General features: G+C 42.2%; 1 pseudogene; it reads right to left on the minus strand.

Moving 5' to 3' along the window:
- The window catches only part of LOC104676790, a 56,367-nt pseudogene extending 31,091 nt beyond the window's left edge, over positions 1-25,276 (minus strand).
- Positions 25,277-26,316: the final 1,040 nt, after the last annotated feature.

Raw genomic sequence — 26,316 nt, forward strand, 5'->3', positions numbered from 1 at the left:
AATTCAAGGTTAGCCAAGACAACCTCTTTACCTGTCACTGCTTAAGAAAAGGATTTTTTGGTCTTATTTAGAAGTAACTTTCTGGATCTATTTTTCTCCATAAATCCACTGAGATCAATGTGTGGCTCTATCTCAAGCATCAGCAAGCAAAACTGCTTGCTAGAATGTTCAGTTTTTGTATCTTTCCAAATGTAGGACATAGCTATCTTCAGGGATTTCGTATTATTTGAAAATTGATGCACAAACTTCTTGAAAGTTCAGAGATAAAGCAGTTGTGATTCTTCTGAAGGCTGGTTATGGGACACATTACTTTCAAACGTTGCTCTTCAATAAATGTGGGGTGGAGAATCAAGTAAACTGACAAGAATTTCCATATAAAATTCTAAGTGCTCTGACAACAAAATCAACTTAAAATACAGACACACACACACACACACACACACACGTTTTTCCCTGCTAATCATTTTACAAGTAAACAACCAAGTTGCTAACCCAGAGCCCACAAAAGGAGGGTCAAGTTCTAACACTTGGTAAAATAAAAATGCATACATACCCGTGTGGGCTAAAAAAATGCTTAAGTATTCAAAGACAGCAATTACAGCTACTGAGAACATCATTGTAAGCAAACTGAGGCAGAGAAAACCAACATGCTGAAGAGGATTTGAACCACCTAACCTGCAGAAACCCGGTGGATGGTTTCCTAGGTTCTGAGTTGGCATTATCTTTCAGGATGATCTTCTAGAAGAGATCACATAACACTGTTACAAAGGATCTGAAGAGAGGGACCCTGGTTCTCCAGTCATGCTTTTTGGCAGTGACTATCTCCAGTCAACTCAATTCCCTACTCCTTAACTAGCTGATATGTATCAAATACTGCCCTTTATCAAGTCTAAGTAAGTTTAACCGCGCCCCCCACACTAACAAAAAAATCAAGATACTAAGGGATATACTATTCACAAAAGGGAAACCTGTATCTTCTTCATATATATGTTCCTTTCAAGGAAGGGTACAAAAATGGGGATGAGGGAGGATAGACAACCACTATGAATTTGACCCTATATTATAAATCGGTCAGATAAATGAAACAATGATTCCTCTGGACTGAAAGTGATATGGCTCTGATGACTGGAGAAACATCGGGGTCCTTCAGCTCACACCAGTTAAACAACATGGATGCAGAGGAGTGGTTTCAAGGAGCAGAAAGTTTAATAGGCAAGAAAGAAGAAAGGCTCCCCCCTGTACAGAGACAGCAGGGCTCCGAACAGAGAAAAAGCCCTGTGTGCAGCAGAAAAGTACTTGGTTATATTGGGAGGCTGGAGGAGGTGGTGTCTGATTTGCACAGGGCCCAGGGAATCGGTTTGACCAGGCATGTCATTCATGTAGCCCAAGAAAAACGCCCTCCCACCCTAGCCTTTTAATTTGCAAATGTATGTCACTATATTGTCCTGCACACAGGGTCTTCTGGAGGTGTCATCTTGAGGTGGTGACTAGAAGAAGAGGGCGGGAATTTTCATGTTGAATGGACTCAGTTTCCAAGTGCTGACATTTGCATATTAAAGCTTGGCAGCCTGGAATCCCAGCTACTCAGGAGGCTGAGGCAGGAGATGCAACTGTACCTGGGAGGAAGAGGTTGCAGTGAGCTGAGATCACATCACTGCACTAAAGCCTGGTCGACAGAGTGAGACTCCGTCTCCAAAAAAAAGAAAAGAAGAGAAATGTTTCGGGAGTTGTTTCTATTAAAAGGGAAAGCCTTACTGAGGACTCCTTACCCTCTCTATCTGCCTAATATAATTTCTGAATAACTCCTCTATTAAAAGTACCACTTAGGTGCTTAATATGACAGTTCTGATATTTCCCAATGCTCCTCCACAAATTAAATTTGGAAAGGTAATCTGTCCCAGGAGGGTAAACCAAAAAAAAAGTCCTAGGCTTCTGAGTCAAAGCTTGTTTATTTCCTTTGTACAAGTTTGACTGGACTGCTTTTTAATCATAGCAAAAATGAGAAAAATGCAAGATGAAGTTAACAGCATAGATTTATTTCCCATGAAAAGCTGTTATAAAGCATTCTCAAAACAAAGTGTTATTCAGCCACAAATGACATCATCACTTTTTTATTCATAGGGCACAGTATCGTTGCCAAAGAGCTTTCCTCTGTATGTTCTCTTGCAGGGCAAAAAATATTATCTATTTTATACAGAAACACAGTAAAAAAAAGTGATTTACTTAAGGTCCTAACTACTAAATAAAAGCTGAACTATTCACTTCCTCCTAGATTCAGAGAGAGCTCCAACATTTTCTAAAATTTAGTATCTTGTCGTTGGGGGAGGCACTTTTTGGCAAAAATGAATAGACATTTAATTAGTCAATCAAAAAAAAAACTTATTAGATACAGTAAGTTCTTCAAAAGTTTAACTTGTTCAACTTCCTTGTTCCTTGTTCCTAAGAACAATTTCCCTGTACCTTCTCACCCCTACTTACCTGCTTAGTTATCTGCTCAGTTACCTGCCTTGTAAACAACTCTTCCCCTCAGTCTCAACCTGTAACTCACATTCCCTCTCCCTTCCTTATTAGGGAAAATACTCGCAATAGCAAATCAGGTCCGATTAGATCGTGTGGTCCGACCCCAGCCCATGGGGGAATGACACAGAAGTAGGGACTACATTAGGGATAAAAACCCCTGCTCTAGAGAGAACCCACTCGGTGTGCTCTTGCAATTGTGACTAGCCCAAGCAGCACTCTTTTGCAGAAGTTGTCTTGCTGAGAAAATCATTTTTGCCTGAGTGCTGGTTCTTCCTTGCGGCACTGATCATTTGTTTCCAACAATCTGGGGGCTTGTCCAGGATTCCCATTCTCCTCTAGGGAAAGGGTCTCTTGTCACCTCTAGTGAGGAGAGGCGTCCCACTGCCTCACTGAGGTGGCCTCATGGTGAAAGATCAGGGCTCACCCAGTGTGACGAATAAACCCGGACTCTCAGCAATGTGGAAAGGAACAGACCAACAACTTAGAGAAAAGGATCCTCACATACCATGGAGACCAGGTAACCACGTGCACAGACCAAAGTAAGAAACGTCACAAGAGCAACAAAATAGTTCCTTGGTGGTTGGGATATCTTGGAGATTGAAAGTGTGTGTTGAAATTCACAACTGAGTGAGAAGCAAGTGTTCAGTCCAGATCTGCGGTTCTGTGGTCACCTTCCACTGCTTAAGGTGGCCATTCTGTAAAGCAGTCCGGGTCAGGGGTTTCTACTGAACCCGCCATTGCTAAGAGGAACCCAACGTTCCCACAAGGGAAGCAGCCAGGGAAGGACAAAGTGAAAGGAGAAAAGTGCAAGAAACCTCCAGCAGGGGGGTTGAGCCTCTAGGAAAGGAAAGGAAAGGTGAGAAATCTCCAGTAGGGGAGGTTGAGCCACACACAAACCTCTGGTAACTGGGAAGGCAAGAAATTTCTAATAGGAGAAATTGAGCCTCACCCCAAACCCTTTTTAAGATGGGAAATACCCCAAGTAAGGTAGGGGATAAAAAGAATAAAGCTAGCAACACTAACATTCCTCCTGATAGTCCCCTAGGGCTTTTGCTAAAATACTGGAAAGAGAATGAAAGGACTAAATACAACAAAAGGCAGCCAATGATAAAATATTGTTGTTTCATTTGGACTCAGGAACCAATCCTCAAGCCCTCAATCTTGTGGCCAAAGTTTGGGTCAGATGAGGATTGGATTTGTCAGCTTTTAATAGGGCATGTTAATGACAAGAGCGCATAGTCTGTTTCTAGGAGGAAACAGACTATTCTCTATGTCGGTGACAAGGACCTGTCCTTCTTTATCCTCTAAAGATTGGAGGGAGCAAGTCAGAAATTAACTCCTCTGAGAAAGATAAGGTCCCTATTCCTAGACAGCTCACCAACACATGGAACCTCCTCTACCACCTTCCCCCGTCCAATACCCCTAACCCCAACCTCCCTCCCCCTCAAGCAGAGGCAGTTGTCAGACCCTTCTCCTACCCACATCATCCCCCTACTTATAACCCTGCCTCTTGGGAATCGTCCCAAGAGCCTGCTCACTGCCAGCCTAAGTACCCTTCCCTGAAAGGACTTCAATGTGAGATAGAGCAACGTAAAAAGGCTATTCAGGGCTTTCCCTTCCCCTCTAACTTGGAAGAATCAGCTCCATCTCTCTTCCCCTTAAGAGAGGTATCCCTAGGAGGAGGAGCCAGCATTGGCTTTGTAAATGCTCCTTTAACCAGCTCAGAGGTCCGAAACCTAAAAACAGAGCTCAAGCCACACTATTAGATGACTCATATGGAGTAGCAGATCAAATTAACCAATTTCTAGGACCATAGTTATACACTTGGGCTGAGTTAATGTCCATCCTAGGCATCCTCCTCTCAGGGGAAGAAAGAAGCATGATCCGCAGAGTTGCTATGGTAGCCTGGGAACATGAACACCCTCCTGGCAAAAAAGTTCACGCAGCAGATCAAAAATTCCCCAACCAAGACCCCGGTGGGACAATAGTAATGCAGCCCACCGAGAGGATATGCAAGACCTTAAGGAAATGATTTAAAAAAGGGATTCGGGAGTCAGTACTCCAAACCCAAAATCTTACTCGAGCATTCGACATACAACAAAGGGAAGATGAAAGGTCTATGGAATTTTTAGACAGATTGAAAGAACAAATGAGAAAATACACTGACCAAGATTTAGAAGATCCTCTAGGGCAGGGAATGTTAAAGCTTCACTTCATTACTAACAGCCAGATATCACAAGGAAATTACAAAAATAGAAAACTGGAAGGACCATCCCATGAACGAACTTTCTTAGAGAAGCTCAGAAAGTGTGTGTAAGGAGGAACAAGGAGAAACAAAGACAAAAAATGAAAATTATGTTATCCACCTTCCAACAGGGGGCCCCAAAGGATAAAACACACCAGTATTACTCTCTGTTGCCAGGAGACCCATACACTCCCAAACAAAGCCTCCCGAGAGCCAAAACCTATAAAGATCCTAGGCCCCCACTTCCTAAGCCATATGAAGAACATAAGGAGGCAAAGCCAAGAAACACAAAAATAGAGAGAGGAGACAGAATGAATGCTTCAATTGTGAGAAAGTAGGCCACTTCAAGAGGTACTGTCACGAATTAAAACCAGAAAGAGAAGTTGTCCCACTTATGACCTTTGAGGAGGAATGGGGGGTTAGGGGCTCTGTTTCTTTTACCTTGAATCCCACCAAGGGCCCTTGATAAATTTAGAGGTGGGACCCAAATCTGAACTTATGACCTTTTTAGTAGACTCGGGAGCAACCGCTCCTCTGTTACCTTCCCCTACAATATAGCCTGATCCTCAAAGGAACTTGTAGTCTCAGGGGTAAAAGGAGAGGGAATCAAAGTAAAAAGTTCAGAAGAAACAGAAATTAGATGTAAAAACCGCTCAGCTAATGTTGAATTTTTGTTAATTCCAGAGGCAGGAACTAACCTATTCGGAAGAGACTTAATGTTAAAATTAGGTATAGGTTTACATGTTGGCTCAGAAGGATTCTACACTTCATTAAACCTGCTCACCATTGTAGACGAAACATACATTCATCCTGATGTTTGGGCAAGGGAAGGAAATTGGGGAAAACTCCAAATTCCCCCTATACATATAAAGTTAAAAAATCCTGGAGAAATAGTAAGAAGAAAGCAATATCCTATTCCTTTAGAAGGCAGAATAGGCCTAAAACCTATCATTGAAAGCCTCATCAAGGGTGGGCTCCTTGAACCCTGTATGTCCCCTTATAACACCCCAATACTGCCTGTGAAGAAACCAGATAGGTCATATCAACTAGCGTTAAGACCTCTGGGCCATGACTACTCACCCTCTTGTCCCTAATCCTTAAACCATTCTCAGTAAAATTCCATATGAACATCAATGGTTTACAGTAATAGATTTAAAAGATGCCTTCTGAGCATGCTCCTTGGCTGAGGACAGCTGAGACATTTCTGCTTTTGAATGGGAAGATCCCCATTCTGGATGAAAGCAACAGTATTGATAGATAGTTCTACCTCAAGGCTTCACAGATTCCCCTAATCTTTTTGGTCAAATTCTAGATCAAGTGTTAGAACAAGTTTATATCAAAATGTATATGTCTGCTCCAGTATGTAGATGACCTATTAATATCTCATTAGGCTATAGAAAAGCTATCTGCTGGCCGGGCGCGGTGGCTCAAGCCTGTAATCCCAGCACTTTGGGAGGCCGAGATGGGAGGATCACGAGGTCAGGAGATCGAGACCATCCTGGCTAACACGGTGAAACGCTGTCTCTACTAAAAAAAAAATACAAAAAACTAGCCGGGCGAGATGGCGGGCGCCTGTAGTCCCAGCTACTCCGAAGGCTGAGGCAGGAGAATGGCTTAAACCCAGGAGGCGGAGCTTGCAGTGAGCTGAGATCCAGCCACTGCACTCCAGCCTGGGCGACAGAGCAAGACTCCGTCTCAGAAAAAAAAAGAAAGAAAGAAAAAGAAAAGGTATCTGCTTTCTCCATCCATATCTTTAACCATTTGCAAGGAGAAGGGCTACGGGTTTCAAAGGGAAAGCTTCAATTTGTAGAGCCTGAAGTTAAATACCTAGGACACTTAATAAGCAAGGGCAAACGAAAGATAGGCCCCAAGAGAGTAGAAGGGATTGTATCCACACCTTTGCCTAAGACTAAACAATAACTCACAAAATTCCTAGGGATAGCTGGACATTGCAGTTTATGGATGGACTCATATGCACTACTCACAAAGCCTCTCTACCTAAAACCTACCCAAGAAAAGCCTGACCCTCGCCTGTGGACTTCTGAAGAAATCCACCAGGTTGAGGAGCTAAAACATCTGCTTGTAACTGCCCCTGTTTTAGCTTTGCCTTCCCTAGAGAAGCCATTTCACCTTTCTGTTAACATAAACAAGGGGGTAGCTTTAGGGGTCCTTACCCAAGAACACGGAGGTCACCAGCAACTCATGGCTTTCCTATCAAAAGTTTTAGATCCTGTAACCTGTGGATGGCCTGAATGTTTCAATCCATTGCAACTACCACCTTGTGAACTGAAGAAAGCAGAAAACTGACCTTTGGGGGGAAAGTCAGTTGTAAGCATGCCCCATCAGGTTAGAACGATCTTAAATCAAAAGGCAAGAAGGTGGCTTACCGACTTGAGAATTTTAAAGTGTTAAGCTATCCTGTTAGAAAGAGATGATTTAACACTAACCACTGATAATTCACTTAACCCAGCAGGTTTCCTGACTGGAGATCCAAATCTAAAGAGACCTGAGCACGAGTGCCTGGATTTAATTGATTATCATACAAAAGTTAGGCCTGATTTAAGAGAGACCCCTTACAAAACAGGGCAGCACTTATTTATAGATGGCTCTTCCCAAGTAATTGAAGGAAAAAGGCATAATAGGTACTCAGTAGTCGATGGGGAGGCACTTGAAGAAGTAGAGTCAGGAAGACTGCCCAATAATTGGTCTGCCCAAACATGTGACCTGTTTGCATTAAATCAAGCCTTAAAGCACTTGCAAAACCAAGAAGAGACTATTTATACTGATTCCAAGTACACCTTTGGGGTAGCTCACAGCTTTGGAAAAATTTGGACTGAACGAGGTTCTAGATAGAACATGGGACTACCATAACCCCTGGCACCCACCTTCATCAGCAACAGTAGAAAGAACGAATCAGACTCTGAAAACCCACCTAAGCAAATTAGTCCTAGAGACTCAGTTGCCATGGACTAAATGCCTCCCCATGGCCTTGTAAAGATTCCAAACTGCCCCTCAGAAAGATGTCGGCTTATCTCCTTACCAAATGCTGTATGGGTTGCCCTATCCACCCTCCACTGCTGACATTCCTCATTCAAAACAAAAGATCTGTTTCTCAAGAACTATATACTTGGTCTATCCTCCACTTTCTCTTTCCTTTGGACTAAAGGCCTCTTGGCACAGATACCACCCCTTGAATTTCAGTTTACCACCACCAGCCCAGAGAGAGACCACACTTTCATCAAAGGTTAGAAGAAGGGAAGCTCAAGCTTCCCGGAGGCTGAAGTAGAAGGATCACTTGAGCCTGGGAGGTCAAGGCTACACTAAGCTGTGATTGTGCCACTGCACTTCAGTCTGGACAAAAGAGTGAGACTCTGTCTCAAAACAAAAACAAACGAACAAACAAACAAACAAACAAGATGTAACACATTATAACTATCAGACCATTTGTTGCAACCTGGGCTACAATTTTTTTCTTTAAACCCAAAACAACTTCTGACCAAGTAAATATAGTCTTTTTTTCTTTTTTTTCTTTTTCTTTTTTTTTTTTTTTTTTTTGAGACGGAGTCTTGCTCTGTCACCCAGGCTGGAGTGCAGTGGCCGGATCTCAGCTCACTGCAAGCTCCGCCCCCCCGGGTTCACGCCATTCTCCTGCCTCAGCCTCCCGAGTAGCTGGGACTACAGGCGCCCGCCACCTCGCCCGGCTAGTTTTTTTGTAGTTTTTAGTAGAGACGGGGTTTCACCGTGTTAGCCAGGATGGTCTCGATCTCCTGACCTCGTGATCTGCCCGTCTCGGCCTCCCAAAGTGCTGGGATTACAGGCTTGAGCTACCGCACCCGGCCGTCTTTTTTTCTTTTTTAATGAAGAATCTACTTTATAAAGTACCTTCCCTTATCAGTGAGAAAGAAAAGGAAAATATAAAAGAGCTGAGTCAAATTTGGAGTCAATAAAGGTTTGTAGTTCTTCAGACAAGAACCCTTTCCATGAATTCTAAAAGTAAATAACAGGCATATTGAAAAAAGATTTCATTTTATGAAAGATTCTGCATCAAAACCTTTTACAAAAATAGTATACAAAACCCACTAAACATCTTGTTCCATCTTCCACTCTGAAATCACTACTTGGTCTAAATTCAGTTTCATTAATAAAAATGAACACAGTAAAACAGTACTCTATGCCTCTATTCCACCCAAACAATTATCTTCAAACAATGTCCAGATTTCTGTACACTATTTGCCAATCCTACCTAGGTCTTAAAAAAAACTCAGCTTTAGAGGAAAATCACTGGTTAATTAAAATGTCATTTAGGGTTGTCTTTGTTTTCTATGAAGGGATAATAATGGGATATTTTATTTTCATTTACTACTAAAACAACACCTTTCATTATTAGAAATATACTTCCATTTCAAGATATGTTTCAAAGCAAATTATATTCTTCAACTAGCCACTTTCATAGCTGTTTTGAATGCAATATTTTATTATAAAGCCTTGGCTGACCTCCAGTGTTAATTAGCACAAAGATAGGTTTATTCTCAAAAGACAGGACATTCTTTTCAGCCTTCAAAATGTTTTATCAAAAATTACTATGTATCATACAAATAATATGCTCACTGTAAACATTTAAACAATTCAAAGATAAAGTAGAAAGTCAAAGTCTCCACCTATCTGCCCTCTAAGATGTTACTACTTACGCTTAACATATTTTATTTTTTAAAAGGAGGGAAAATCACATCATAATTACTTTAAAAGGCCTTTACAACTTCTTTGTAATTACACACACAGAGAGACACACACAGAGTGGGGAAGGAGAGGGAGGGGTTGGGGGAAAGAGGGAAGGACAGACAGACACATACAATAACCACTGATAATTTACTTATTATAATAAGTCAATGTAAGACTTATTATAAAACATACAAAAAAAGTGAGAAAACAGAGATGGGTGGGAGATGGGCCTGCAATTTCAACATCCTGAAGTCAAAACAACTTATCAGGAGATAATTTAGAATGTCTTCTTGTCAACCCTATTTGGGGAAAATATTGCTTTGATAAAAGGTTACAGACTAACATCAAAAAGGAGCTGCCCTTTGAAGGCCAATCAATCCTTTGGTTTTAGGAAAAACTAAAATGTTACAAAACACTGACAGTAAAACATACAGAGAACTCAAACTGATCCAACTGCACTTATCCTCTCCTTGCCAATTATCCTTTATCACTAATTTTCCCAAACTACTATTCTATTAGTTTCATATTGCTGTTACAACAAATTATCACAAACTCAGTGGCTTAAAACAACACAAATTTATTATCATATTATCATTTCTGGAAGTCAGAAGTCCAAAATGACTTTCATTTGTTTAAAATTCAAGGCGCTGACAGGGCTGTGTTCCTTCTAGAGTCTCTGTTTGGAGAAAGTGTTCTTTTGCCATTTCCAGCTTCTAGAGCTGCATTCCGTGGCTCATGGTCTCCTTCTTCCATGTTCTAAGCCAGCAGTGTAGCATCCTCAAATCTCTGACTCTGCCCACTGACTCTCCTGATACTCCCTCTCTCTCTCTCATGAGAACCCCTGTAATTACACTGGGACACTCAGATATTTCAGAATAACCTCCCATCTTAAGATCCTTAACTAAGTATGAAGAGTTCCTTTTGCCATGTAAGGTAAACAGTCACAGGTTCTAGGGATTGAGAAGTGAATAAATTTGGCGGAGCCATCCTTCTGCATAACACAACTACTTATTTACAACAGTTCCCTAATTAAAAACCTTTGATAACCAAAACCAGACAAAGACATCACAAGAAAACTACAGAATATATCTCTATGTATAGACACAAAAGTCCTCAAAATACTATTAAAATGAATCCAGCAACATATAAAAAAGATTGTGCAGCATGACCAAATGATACTTATCTCAGGAATGCCAGGATGGCTTAACATTCAAACAAGGTAGCCTGGCAACAGAGCAAGACCTTATCTCTAAAAATAAAGATAGGCCGGGCATGAAGGCTCATACTGTAATCCCAGCACTTTGGGAGGCCGAGGTGGAAGGATAACTTCAGCCCAGCCTGGGCAGCATAGTCAGATCTCGTCTCTACAAAAAATAAATAAAAAACAGCTGGGCATGGTTGCACATGCCTGTGGTTCCAGCTACTCAGAAGGCTGAGGTGGGAAGATCACTTGAGCCTAGGAGATCGCAGCTACAAGGAGTCATGGAATATCCTGTCTCAATAAATACATAAATAAATAGCCAGGCATAGTGGCTCACACCTGTAGTCCTGGCTGCTCAGGAGGCTGAGGTGGGATGATCCCTTAAGCCCAGGAGTTCCACGATGTTGTGACCTATGATCATGTCACTGCACTCCAGCCTGGGTGACAGAGCAAGGCCCCATCTCTTTAAATAAATAAAAGCTATTTAATTCAGTCAATGTTAATATATCACATTAATGAAAGGAAAAAAACCCACATGGCCATCTCAATACAGAAAGATCACCTGACAAAATCCAACATGTTTTCATCATAAAAATAGTCAAACTAGGAATAGAAGGGAACGTCCTCATCTAACAAAAGGTACCTGTGAAAAACCCACACTTAACAACATCATACTTAATGGTGAAACTTGGATGCTTTCTCTTTAAAATCAGTAACAAGACAAGGATGTCTGCCCTCACCACTTCTATTCAATGTTGTACCGGAGATGACTCCCAAGGCAATTACACAAGAAAAAGAAATAAAAGATCCAGATTGGAAAGGAAGAAAACAATCTCCAATTACTTGATCCTGTACATAGAAAATCCTAAGGCATCCACTTAAGTAAACAAAGCCAGATTATAGTTTATAATTGACCTCTGAAACAAGGCTATACTTTCAGAGATCAGTATGCAAAAATCGATGGTATATCTATATCAATGAACAATCAAAAACTGAACAATTAAGATAACGAAATTAACAATCGCATCAAAATGAATAAAATCATAGGCAACAAATTTCAAGAAAGTACCAAGTTTATACAGTGAAAACTACAAAACACTGTTGAAAGAAATCAAAGACAACCTAAACGAAAGGAATCGAATTCAGAGTCCAGAAAAAATTCCTCACATTTATGATCAGTTTCAACAAGGATGCCCAAGACAATTCAATCGGGGAAAGAATAGTCTTTTCAACAAACGGTGCTGGAACAACTACAGATCCACATGCAAAAGAAAAAAGTTAGAATCTTCCCTTACAAAATACACAAAAATGAACTCTCACATTACATACCTAAATGTAACAGCTAAACCTATAAAATTCCTACATGAAAACATAGGAGTAAATCTCTGCGACTTTGGGTTATGCAAAGAATTGTTCTTAGATATGATGCCAAAAAAAACATGCAACAACAGAACATTATCAAAATTGAAAATTTTGCTTGAAAGGATACCATCAAGAAAGTGAAATGACAACCCACAGAATGAGAGATAATTTTTGCAAATCATGTATCTGATAAGGGACCTGTAGTCAGAATACACAAAGAACCCTTACAATTCAATAAGACAACCAAATTTTAAAATGGGCAAACGATCTGTACAGACGCTTCTCCAAAGATACAGAAAAACGGCCAATAAGCACATAAAAAGATGCTAAAAATCATTCGCCATTGGGAAATGCAATCAAAACCACAATGAGGTATCACTTCATGCCCATTAGGGTGCCTATAAATCAGAAAGTCAGATAACTTGTGTTGGCAAGCATATGGAAACACTGAAGTCCTTATACACTGCTGGTAGGAATGTGAAATGGTGCAGCCACTGTGGAAAACAGTTTTGCAATTTCTCAAAATGTTAAATACAGTTATCATACACCCAAGAAATTCCACTCTTAGGTATATGCCCAAGAGAAGTGAAAATATATGTCTTCACCAGAACTCGCTGTTCACAGCAGCATTATGCATAATAGACCAAAAGTGGAAACAACTCAACTGTCCATCAACTGGTGAATGGATAAGTAAAATGTGATATGTCCAGTCACTAGACTGTCATTCATTAATAAAAAGAACAAGGTACTGATCCATGCTCTAACATGGGTGAATCTTGAAAACATTATGCTAAATTAAAGAAGCCAGTCACAAAAGGCCATGTATTGCATGATTTTTATATATATATAAAGTTATATATATATAAAGTTCATATATACATGAACTTTATATATATATATGAACTTTCCGGAATAGGTATGTCAACAAAGACAGGAAGTATATAAGTGGTTGTCACAGGCTGAGAGAATCAGGAAATGGCGAGTGACTGCTAATGGGTATGGCACTTTTTTCGGGGTGTGATGAAAATGTTCTGGTCAGACAATGGTGATTGCAAAACTGTATACACATGAAAAACCAAAGAATCACACGCTTTTAAAGGAAGAATTTAGCTTGGTGTGGTGGCATGCACCTGTACTCCCAGTCACTCGGGAGGCTGAAGCAGGACTGCTTGAGCCCAGGACTTCAAGGCTGCAGCGAGCTATGATCACTGCAGTGAGCTATGATCGCTCCACCGCACTCCAACGAGGATGACAGAGCAAGACCCGTTCTCTCAAAAAAAATAAAAATAAGTAACCCAAGGTACTCAGTTCATATGTAAACCCACTGGTAAACATAAACTATCTCCAAGTAGCCTAGAAAGAAAATGAGCACATAAGACAACTTCTAAAAACACACATATATTTCTTGACATGTTACATTTAACATAAAAATCAGCTATGCAGAAGTTACATGAACATTTTATGTTGGAAAGGTAAATGACTATTATTAATACAGCAGTATGTTTATGTATTTATGTATAAATGCATAAAAGGAAAAGCATGCTCAAAATAAACACCATCAATGGCTCCTCGTGGTCACAAAACAAAACCCTCACACTTTTGTCTTCCTTCACAATTGAGCTTTATCCATCTTTTCAGGCTTATCTCCCATTATTACCTGACACAAACTTGGGTGGGCCAGTTTCCACTGACCATCTCCCCACTATTCATCCAACACTATGTTCACTGCCTCCCATTCCTGACCATTTGCCTTTTGTATTCAACTAATTCTGGGGACATTTTGTCCAACTAAATGATCCATATTCTTCAAGGCCGGAATCAAGTCCTATTACAAATATATTTTCTCACCCTCTCCAGAGCATAGCAACCCAGCAACTACTGGCTTCTCATAGCCCTAACCATCCACAACCCAAAGCTCGCTTCTCATCAAATGGGCACTTTTCACCACCCAAATTCAACTAATTCACTCTTACAATAATAAAGAATAGTCACCTACAGCCTACCTTTTCCAGCCTTGATTCAATCATTCAATTTTACCTTCAAAGTCCCTCACTTTAGGGAGATGATACATCAGCTTTCACCCAGAGTCTAAAGAAAACAGCACTCTTGCCAATGACATAGTTCCACCTACTTGCAACATAAGGTAAATCACAATGGCAGCAGGAGGATCTCCACACTACTTTTACAGGAATGCACTGCAGGTAAAAAATAAGAAGCTGGCCGGGCGCGGTGGCTCAAGCCTGTAATCCCAGCACTTTGGGAGGCCGAGACGGGCGGATCACGAGGTCAGGAGTTCGAGACCATCCTGGCTAACACGGTGAAACCCCGTCTCTACTAAAAAATACAAAAAGCTAGCCGGGCGAGGTGGCTGGTGCCTGTAGTCCCAGCTACTCGGGAGGCTGAGGCAGGAGAATGGCGTAAACCCGGGAGGCGGAGCTTGCAGTGAGCTGAGATCCGGCCACTGCACTCCAGCCTGGGCGACAGAGCGAGACTCTGTCTCAAAAAAAAAAAAAAAAAAAAAAAAAAAAAAATAAGAAGCTACAGTACTGTTTTGCAGGACAGTTTGTTTCATATGTGCATACTATCGCCCTGACTAAATTAACTCTCAAGTCTTACAGGTATTATTTGTTTTCAGTTCCATGCACAGATTAGCCATTTAGTATTTACTAAATCAAACTCAATTTCTGAAGTGTCTTACATCAATATATTCATGCATATATGGTTAAAATTTTCCTTGAGAATCTATCACGTGAGAGTGGGAGCTTATTATAACAAGTAAACAGAACAGATAAATACAAAATGAAAAGAAATCTCATTATTTGCTCACATATAAGGGAGATTGTTGTGGATTAAGTTTCATGACCCAAGACACTGAAACAGAAATGGAATAAATGAGAATAAAATCAAAAGTTGTCATCAAAAATACATAAGCCACCTAAAGTCCTAGGTGTCAAGCATAGCTCTATGAGTACAATCCCGTCCCTGAGATTACCATATGCCCAGCTGTATACTATACACTAAGAGATTCAGGAAGGACGCGGGGTCAGGGATTGATCCCAAACTCCATCTTTTCAGGTGGGGAAGAAAGATCTTCCAATTGAAAAATAAGGACAAAAGCTTTCACTGTCACAGAAATTTCAACAACCAACAGGATATTTAAAAGTTATCAAAGCAAAACCATTGTACGTTCACGTATGTTTTTACCTAGTCCCTCAAACTCACAAAATGCTGTTTACTCAGGGACTTCTTCCAGTCTTACTAGGGAGCCTGGAAAGTGAGGCGAGGATTCCAAAGGCCACTAGAACTCTCTTCCTCAACTCCCCTTCTCTGAGAAGGGAGGCCACAGCTTGCCTCTCTAACCACTAAAAGGCATGACCCTCCTCAGAGTTAATAGCTGGATTCCCTGATTGTTATTTTCACTAAATGAATTCTCATAAAAATCTCATTAAGATTTAGAGAAGGCTTCCAGGGTTGAATTGCTGAACATTAAGGATAGCATGTTCTTAAAAGTTGAACTTGGAGATTGGGCCAGGACTTCATCTAGGCTATAAACGCTCACAATGGTAGGTCCTTTACCAAACACCCTGAATTAGAGTATAAAGTGATCTCATACTAAAGAGTCAGAGAAACATATCAAAGAAACATATTAAACATAAGAAACATATTAAAGAGAGAAACAGAACCAAGTGACTGTTTCTATAGTCACTTGGTTCTGTTTCTATAATTTGATCTGAGGAAGTTTCTTACTCACAATAGGTAAATGAAGGCACATACTAACCAGCAATATAAGCAACAGTATAAAGTGTCATTCATACATGCAAAAAACAGACAAAATCCCAAACTCTGTGTTCTAACAAATCACAAAAGCCTCACTAACAATAAATTGAAATGACCAAATGTTTGCACTGAAAAGCAATGCCTTGGTAGCCTAATCATGCCTAACTCAAATAACAGAACCCTCTCGATATTAAAATCCTCACAGATCTGCCACAGATCAAGCTGTGTATGTCTCAGATCAAGACTTTGCCAAAAAGCAGTTAACACACACTTAAGAGGGAAAAAATCTACATCAGCCTCCTAAATGCAATCATCTCCACACCAGTTGCAGGTCCCAAGCTTCAATGTGTTCTGCTGGACAACGCAGTAGAAAGCTGACAAGCAGGTGGCTTTCCCACACTGACTGAACCACCTCCGGGCCCATGCCCATTCATTCTCTGGTCCACCCCATGAGCTACAGCAGACCTCCTGGCTCAGGGTACTCTTTCCTTCCTGACTGCTTTCACTTAATGACTTTGTACTTTTTGGTGCAAAAATTATCTGCAGAAATCCACACTGAAAACCAAGCTTGAGAAAGGCAGCAATAACCAACCAACATTTTTACAAGAAGAACAGTCCATTTCAAGCCCATCAGATTCAAATAGCAAGCACGGATGAAAATGAAAGATTGAAAGGTTTGAGGACCTTCTCAATATATTAAATATCCATGTAATTTACAATTAAGCTCACTGTGCTCACTGGCCTTTTAATCAGCTTTCCAGGTCCTGCTCAGACTTGCGTAGGACATGGAAATGAAAGAACCCATAAATTTATGGACCAATCTACCTTAACTAACTTGTCAAGTGTTCCTGCATCAAGCAGAAGAAATATCAGTGAAACACAAATACAGGAATTAACACCTTGTTAATCCATAAAAATTAAAGGAGCGGTATCTGGCTTCCCTGGGCCACACTGGAAGAACTACCTTGCACCACATATAAAATACACTAACACTAATAATAGCCGCTAAGCTTTAAAAAAAAAATTGCAAAAAAAGAAAAACTCACAATTTTTTGTTTGTTTGTTTGGAAATGGAGTCTCACTCTGTCACCCAGGCTGGAGTGCAGTGGCATGATCCTGGCTCACTGCAACCTCTGCCTCCTGGGTTCAAGCAATTCTCCTGCCTCAGCCTCCCGAGTAGCTGGGATTATAGGCGCGTGCCACCACGCCCAGCTAATTTTTGTATTTTTGGTAGAGATGTTGGTCAGGCTGGTCTCGAACTCCTGCCTCAGGTGATCCACCCGCCTCGGCCTCCTAAAGTGCTAGGATTACAGGCGTGAGCCACCATGCCGGGCCAATGTTTTAAGAAAGTTTACGAATTTGTGTTGGGCCACATTCAAAGCCTTCACAGGCTGCATGCAGCCTGCAGGACGCGGTTGTACAAGCTTGGATTAGAGAAATCTACAAAGACAAACTAGTGACCTAGCAGCCCTCTGATCTTTCGTGATTTGCAAGAAACTTAGGATGACTATGCCTAAAGATGACAAACATCAATTTAACTGAATGGTTCCCACCACACTGGAACGAGGAAGCTGAGCAAACTCAGAGGACTATAAGAAAGGGCTGATGTCATCTGAACTGTTTGAAATTATAAACTCCTCTAAATATATTTCAAAGCCAGACCTCCTAAGAGTTGCTCTGATACACGGATTAAAAGAGGGATGACAAAGTGTCTGTCCCCCACACTGGTCAAAGGGACAGGACATTGTTATGCTGGCAACACAGGCTGCTGAAAAGAATTTATCTGTCAAAAGGAATCAAAGTAATGACCCCAGAAGGTTCCAGAACAGACTGGTAAATTCAGGTTGCTTTTAGACTTCCCCAATGCTGGCATGCAAGGAGAAAGTAAAAACTAACATTTACAGAGCATTATATTTTATATTATATTTAATCCCCATTAAAAAGATACTATTTCCCCTACTTCACTACTGAAAAAACTGATCTTTCAAAGGTTAAATTATTTAACACCAAGGTCAAAGGGTAAGTTGGAGAGACCAGATTCAAACCCAGTCTGATGTTAAAACATGTGTTTTTCCCCCCATATCATAAGAGGATCTCCTGCTAATGACCTCAAATCTAAAAACTGACTTGCCCTACACCTCGAGCCCCCATCCTACAAACTCTCCCTGAAGTTGTTAATTCAGCTGTCATTGTGCACCTACAATGTGCCAGACACCATAATCCTCAAGATTCTGTAGGTACAGAAGGAACAGACAAAAATCTCTACCTCCATAGATATTATTCTAGGGGTACACAGGTAAATAAAACATTAAAATAAATAGCTTTCACACAGTAACAAATTCTATAGAGAAAACTAAAACAGAAGGAATAGCAAATGAAGGAGATGCCATTTTAAACATGGTGCTGACGGAAGGCCTCCCTGAGAAAGATATCATTTACCCCAAAAATAAAAAAGCAAGTAAGAGAAAAAACAGGTAAAAGATGTTTTACCTTTTAAAACACTTTTTACTTTAAAAGTAAAAGGTGACACTTAAACTGGCCACAACATTGAGAACTCAGGGTTCTGAGGCAAAACCTCGCTGCATATAATGTGTTAACTTATTTTATACATTTAAACAAACTCTACTTAAGAACTGTGTTCTAAAGGAAGGAGCATATTACAGGAAGGCAGTTTTCGGTCAGAGTAAACACACTTAAAAACTAAACCTATTGAAAGACCAAGACCCACTGAAAGTCTTTGCTTTGTCAGATTTTTGACCAAAAGGAAAATTAAAGAAACACACCATGCCCATCCAGTGATTTCACCGAGGAATTTTAAGAGAGAAAATCCTACTTCTTCCTCACTGAGTAGCCAGTGAAATGACTGAGCATATTCACAATTCACTGGGGCTGCTTTCAGGTAACACAGGGACAATACATGACAGAGACAGTGGAACCCTACAGGTTGCCTAGTATTTGAAAGACTGTGAAGAGGAGGAAATGTCAAAATTCAAAGTCTTAAATGATGTGGTTTTAAGTATGTTCATCAATTTCACCACTCAGGAGTAAAGCCAGCTATAGTTGTAAGGAATCAGAAATTTGAGGGGTGTGAAATAAGCAGAAGCACACTAGTTAAGGATTTGTATTCTTCCCACATTTTCCACTTTATTTTATAATGCTGAGAAAAAACAAATTTAATAGTTTTCTGCTGTATAAAAGAGACACATTCACTTTATGTCAAAATAAGAGTCACTCAATTTTAATACAACTATCTCAATTTATAAATTAACATTCTCCCCCACTGCCCACACATAGTGTCTTTTACGGTGTTGATTAGAGAAGCAAAAGTTGCTGCTACAATTCTCTTCCTGTATTTTAATATAAACAATCATCAGTCTTTTCTTCATAGAGTGCAGTGTGGACACCATCATCAGAATGTACCAGCGCTGAGTGTGCAAAGTTCACAAAGATTAGCAATATCAAAAGTTTGGAGATTTTTGAAATTCATGCTGCCTGCAAAGAACTATGTAAAAACTCAATCACTATAGAGGACCACACAGTAACTCAGGCATGAAGTTACATGGTTGTGTGATTGGTTTGGGAGAAGGAACAGAAAGCACTTCCACCAACCTAGATGCCTGACCAAAATTAATGCAAAACCTCAGAAGCTACAAAAAAGTTTATATACCTAAATTAAAATTGGTGTCCACAGCAGTGGTCAGCAAAGTGCCTGTGGAGCGCAAATTGGTAAATATTTTAGGCTCTGCAGGTCATATGGTCTCTGTTAAACAACATGTACATGAATGGGTGTGGCTGTGTTCCAATAAAGATTTATTTATAAAAAGAGGCAGCATGTTAAATCCAGTCAGCAAGCTATAATGTACCAACCCCTGGTCTAACACTAACCAAATACCTCTTAATAAGCCACAAAACAGTGTGTCCTCTTAGGCCAGAAGCAGTGGCTCACGCCGGTAATCCCAGCATTTTGGGAGGCTGAGGCGGGCAGATCACCTGAGGTCAGGAGTTTGAGACCATCCTGGCCAACATGGTAAAAACCTGCTTCTACTAAAAATACAAAAATTAGCCAGGCGTGGTAGCAGGCGCCTGTAATCCCAGCTAATGGGGAGGCTGAAGCACGAGAATCACTTGAACCCAGGAGGCAGAGGTTGCAGTGAGACGAGATCGCACCATTGCACTCCAGCCTGGGCAACAAGAGAGAAACTGCGTCTCAGAAAAAAAAAAAAAAAAGGAAATAAAAATATACAAAGTGAAAATGAAGAAATTAAACTGCCCTTATTTGGCAGTGACATTACTGTCTATGCACAAAATTCCAAAAATCTACAAAAAAGCTTCTATTACTAAAAATGAGTTTAGCAAGGTTGTAGAATCCAAGGTCAGCATGTAACATAAAATCATCTTCCTATATCCTAGCAATGACCAACTGGAAATCGAAAAGTATCATTCGCAACAGCACCACAACACATGAAATAAATATATAAGATTACAAAATACATGCAAGATCCAATTGCTAAAAACTACAAAACACTGATGAAAAATCTAAGAAGGTCTAAATAAATAGATACACCATGGTCATGGCTCGTTATTAAAATGTCAATTGCCTCCTGATTTCCAGCTTCAATGCAATGCCAATCAAAAACCCAGCAGGCTGAGCACGGTGGCTCACACCTGTAAGCCCTACACTTTGGGAGTTCACGGTGAGAGGATCACTTCATCCCAGGAGTTTGAGACCAGCCTGGGCAACATAGAGAGATCCTCTCTCTACAAAAACAAAAAAATTAGCCAGGCACGGTGGTGCATGCATGTGAGCCCAGTTACTTGGGAGGCTGAGGTGGGATAATCACTTGGGTCAAGGCTGCAGTGAGCAGTGATCCTGCCACTGCGTTTCAGCCTGGGCAACTGAGTGGGACCCTATCTTTCTTTCTTCTTTTTTGAGACAAGGTCTTGCTCTGTCGACCAGGCTGAAGTGAAGTGGTGCAATCGCAGCTCACTGCAACCTCCATCGACCGGGTTCAAGCAATTCTCCTGCCTCAGCCTCCCAAGTAGCTGAGATTACAGGTGCCCGCCACCATGCCCAGCTAATTTTTCTATTTTTAGTAGAGACGGGGTTTCGCCATGTTGGCCAGGCTGGTCTTCAACGTCTGAACTCAAGTGATCCACTCGCCTCGGCCACCCAAAATGCTGGGATTACAGGCATGACCCACCGTGCCAGGCCATGAAACAAACTTTCTTCCACCCACAGCTTTCTCTTGTCTCCCCATTTACAGCAGTAAGACAGCCTAACCTGGGAAAGACAGAGAGAGAGGGAAGCTACTTCCAAATGGATGCCTGTCCCCATCAGTAATAGCCAAGTCTATTCAAGTGCTAGATGTTAACTTTAAAAGAAGGGAACATCAGAAGTCCAAGTTTCAGACAGGCACGGTGGCTCACGCCTGTAATCCCAGCACTTTCGGAGGCTGAGGCGGGTGGATCACGAGGTCAGGAGTTCGAGACCATCCTGGCCAATATGGTGAAACCCCATCTCTACTAAAAATACAAAAGTTAGCAAGACATGGTGGTGCGTGCCTGTAGTCCCAGCTACTCGGGAGAGGCAGAAGATTCGCTTGAGCCTGGGAGGCAGAGGTTGCAGTGAGCCAAGATCGCACCACTGCACTCCAGCCTGGGTGACACAGTGAGATTCCTTCTCAAAAAAAAAAGAAAAAAAGAAAAAAGAAACAGTCCAACTCTCTTTGCCTAGCTTTGTCAGGAATGTTTTTACCCTCACTCTGTGTCACCAAATATAATTTTTAAAGGTTTATCCTCAATCTATAAGTTTGATCAAACATAATGTTTAAAGGTTTACTATAATCTGTTCATAAGAAAACTATTGGAAAGATGGAATAAAATATACAGAAAATGTCCTTAACAGGTAAATATTTATTTTTCTTTTTTTATTGTTATACTTTAAGTTCTAGCGTACATGTGCAAAACGTGCAGGTTTGTTGCATAGGTACACACGTGCCACGGTGGTTTGCTGCACCCATCAACTTGTCATCTACATTAGGTATTTCTCCTAATGTTATCCCTCCCCTAGCCCCCCAACCCCCAACAGGCCCCAGTGTGTGATGTTCCCCTCTGTGTGTTCATGTGTTCTCACTGTTCAACTCCCACTACAAGTAAATATTTCTAGAATGTATCTACTCCATCGGGTACTGTAAGTATTCCAAACTGTGCTGGTATAGCCGCTTTAAATCACTGCTTTCTTCTGTAAATGGTGGCACCTTTAAAGTGTTATCTTGAAGGGGAAGTGAGTGATTTGCTCATGTCTCTGTACTGAACCAACACTGTTAACACCCAGTCCAGTTCTACCTTAAACAAGTCTGAGAAATACAGACATAATCCACACTTCTTATTTCTCAAGACTAAGGTAAAATAAAGAAAGTCGGAACTAACTCATATCCCCTTATGACTGATGTACTGAAAACAATCCATCTCTCACCATTTCCTAAATACCATAGTCACAAAGAGCTCTACCCCACCAAGCACTCTGCGAGTCCCACTCTCAAAGGAAGACTCACAGGTGACTGAGAAGATAAACTCGCTATTGTTTCCATTATCCTTCAGTTTACACGACCTAAGAAATGCATTACCATAAGACTCACAAGTCTCAGGGCCCCTTCTTTATGAAAGAAATAGCTAAGCCCCTATACTCAGAAGCATCAGACTTTTAAGAATGCTTAAGTCATGTAAAAACGTATCAAAATTATAATCATTACAGCTACCAGGAAATAGCTACCTACTTCATGTTAAATACTGCAGTTAAGTACCTCACAGTTTCATTCATCCCTAAAAACACTGCAAAGCATGTTACTAACCCTTATGGAGTAGGAAACTGAAGCTCTGAGAGGCTATGCAACTAGTCAATGGAAATGTGGGGATCTGAACTCTACCTAGCTCCAAAGGGTGTACGTTTTCCTAAAATGTCTAATTTTTTTCCAATTTCACAATAGAGGGACAGTTGTCACTACAATTTTAATAATTTCACCAGCTGGGTGGGATGGCTCAGGCCTGTAATTCCAACACTGTGGGAGGCTGAGGTGGGAGGATGGGTTGGGTTCCCGGCAGACAATTGGGAAACAGTGAGATTCCTACTCTAAAAAAATAATAATTTCACCAAAAGGCCGGGGGCGGGGGGCGATTTCTAAATCGGAATCTCTTGTTGAAATCCTTAGAGCACTAGTTAAGCCCCACTTCTTTCAATAAATAATAACCGACAGATTTTTTTTTAAAAGTTAGAAATCCTTTTAAAGTAAATTTCATCACAGATCTGCAAGTGAACTGTCATTCTGGACAAGTCCCCAGAGTTAGTGGCTCTCTCGTGAGTACGCTAGCTACCACTAGGCAGTAAAAATAATTTACCCAATTCAAACACATACTGTGCCTGCACTGTTAAGACTACTGGCAAAGAGGGTACAAAGCTAAGTAAGGTCTATCACAGCCCTCAAGGAGTTAAGGACTAGAGGAGGAGTCCATTTATAGTACAGTATGTGTGCAGTTACCATTTAGTCAAGGCAAACCAAGTGTAAGAAATTCTAAAACAATAGTACCTACAGGAAAACATGCCATCACCGCCCAGAGAAGGAAAGGAACTGGTGCACTCATCAAGTTATGTTGTAAACAGTACTTGCTTACATTGTGTCCCTCCCTGACAATCCCTTCCAACCTGTCCACCAACTCCTTCCCCACAATCACACACACACAACCACACAACCAGGAAGGGAAGCCATCGAGAGAGTATTGTGAATCCTAAAACTGGCTCTATAGTTTTAAAGTGCAACGCCTGTGCCTGAAGAAAATTTGTCTTTAGCTTCATCAGGTGAAGAAAGTTGGTTTTAGAACACAAGGCCCACCAAACCAGAAAAGCCCAGGAACGCTTCTCCACATGACTCACTTAGCACGAGAAATCACTCACAGCAAACTGACACACACAGTATTTCTCAAATTTTTCTTTTTCATTTAGCAGATGGTAAAGGAACACAACTGAAGTTAACAGTAAATGACACTCTGGCTATTTTGTTCATTTGTCACTATGAATGACAGACATTTAAGTTAGTTCCATCTGGGGAACTGAAACAGAATCATGTGCATATAATAAGCCACACGAACCAAATTCAGTGGAATACGTGCACCCAAAACTGGACCAGACTTGTACTTAATGCAGTCTGCAAATCCCTAAGAGTCCATGACGGAATACAAGAACAGTAACACTGGTTTCTCAACTGATCTTAGCTCCTTCACAAACTTGCCAATAATGACCTTTCAAGAACTGCGCCGTTTGTCCTCATCTGGGCAATCCAATGGTTTAGAAAAACTGAATAAACCGCTTCCTCGAAAATTAAAACAATGCGGGGGGTGGGGTGGAAGTAGTAACAAAAAAAAAAAGGCACACTGGTTTTTACTCTACTGAAGCAATCAACTCTCCAAATAACTTCATTAATGAGTGTCAGCAAAGAATGCACACCAAAATACCGCTCAATCCAACTTCCATTGTGAATTCCTGAGTTCACAGAAGGGGCATTAAATGTGACGGTATCACTCTGCTATAAGAACCATTTCCAAAACAAACCTATCTACCCCCTTTCTTGAGTTTAAAAAAGAGAGAGAGGCCGGGCGCGGTGGCTCAAGCCTGTAATCCCAGCACTTTGGGAGGCCGAGACGGGCGGATCACGAGGTCAGGAGATCGAGACCATCCTGGCTAACATGGTGAAACCCCGTCTCTACTAAAAAATACAAAAAGCTAGCCGGGCGAGGTGGCGGGCGCCTGTAGTCCCAGCTACTTGGGAGGCTGAGGCAGGAGAATGGCGTAAACCTGGGAGGCGGAGCTTGCAGTGAGCTGAGATCCGGCCACTGCACTCCAGCCTGGGCGACAGAGCGAGACTCCGTCTCAAAAAAATAAATAAATAAATAAATAAAATAAATAAATAAAAAAGAGAGAGAGAGGAAAGGAAAGGACAGAAAGAAGGGAGGGAGGGAGGGAGGAAGGGAAAGAGAAAGTAAGAAAAGAAAGGAAAGAAAGAAAGAAGAAAGAAACAAAGAAAGAAAGAACGAAAGAAAGAAAGATAGATTGAGGGTTTTTCCTTTTTTCAATTTCACATACCGGTTTGCCTTTACAAGAAAAATAAGATTAGTCTCAAAGTATAGCTGCAAGTTGGACCGTCCGCAGAGGTCTCCTAGGTCATTCGACTCCCAGCGGCGGGGTTTCAGCCGGGCCGCAGCCCGGAGAAGCAGCGGAGACCCCAGCAGGCGGGCGCCGTCTGACAGGTTTACCGTCCGCGTCGGCCACTGGGAGCCGCTCCCTCGCGCCCGCAGCACTTGTTCAGGGCGCGGACTCCACACGGCGGCCGCCGGCCCCAGGGGAGGAGTGAGCCCGCCCCAGCAGCGCCAACCAGGGGACCCGGGGCAGGGTTCGGGGCCATCCGCGGCCGGGCGCGCTCCCCCCAGGAAAGCGACGACGGCTCCCAAGTTGGGCTGCGGAGTGGGAGGCGCGCCGAGCCCCAAGCAGACAATGCGGGAGAAGGGTGAAGCGCAGAAAGGAGGGGTCCGCAAAGCTGAGGTCCCCGCGCCGCCCGGCTACCCGTCCGTCCCGCCTGCTCCCGAAGCCCCGCGCAGCCTCCGACCCTCCTCCGGGGCCCGCCCCACCTAGCGGCCGCAGGGGACGGGCCGCGCTCCGCACCCCCACCCCTCCTCAAATCACAAAACTTCCCCCAACTCCGCCAAGTTGCGCTCTCACAGTGAGGCTCCCGGGGCTCCCCCGCGGGCGAAGACAACTCCTCACCTTCGCCGCGCAGAAAAACAATAGGCTGCCGCTCCCCCAGCAGCGGCGGCGGTGGCTAAAGAGGCTGCGACTGGGGCGAGCAACGGGCACGGCAGTCTCGGCGGAGCCTAAGCACTTCACCGCTGCTGCTCCGGCTCCCCGCTGGCCCTGCACACAGCCCGGCCTACGCACCGGCTACAAGCTGCCAGGTGGTGGGCGGGGCACGCAGGAGGGCGGTAACGCCTGCGAGTCCTCCCGTGAGTACACGCAGAGCAAGGGCTGCGAGCTAGGATTGCCGGCAGAGCTGCCCATCGCGCTCCACGAGACCAATAGTAAGGCACCTGGGCGGGGCACTCAGATTGCTAAGGGAGGCTGAGGTTGACTGCAGCTGCTGCTTTGTGGCAAAGTGATCAAATTAGAGTGGCTGGCAGAGGCTGCTCTGGGAAATGCCCACCCATGGTCTCCTCTTCGCCCTGTCTCCAGAAACCGCCCTTTCTCTGTGTGCCGGTGGTTACCTGAGCTGCAGCACTTAACCACACATCGTGAAATGATTTACTCCTCTATTTCCCCCACTTCAACTCAGGAAGTGAGGTTTAGTCTTCTGTGTGCACAACCTAGGACAGTCTAAGGTATTAGGTATTAAATATAGGTATTAAACAAGTGTTGGATGGATGCACGGCGCTATAGCGGAATCACAATTGT

The sequence above is a fragment of the Rhinopithecus roxellana genome, chromosome 5 (genome assembly GCF_007565055.1).
Source record: "Rhinopithecus roxellana isolate Shanxi Qingling chromosome 5, ASM756505v1, whole genome shotgun sequence".
In the NCBI taxonomy this organism is placed as follows: Eukaryota; Metazoa; Chordata; class Mammalia; order Primates; family Cercopithecidae; genus Rhinopithecus; species Rhinopithecus roxellana.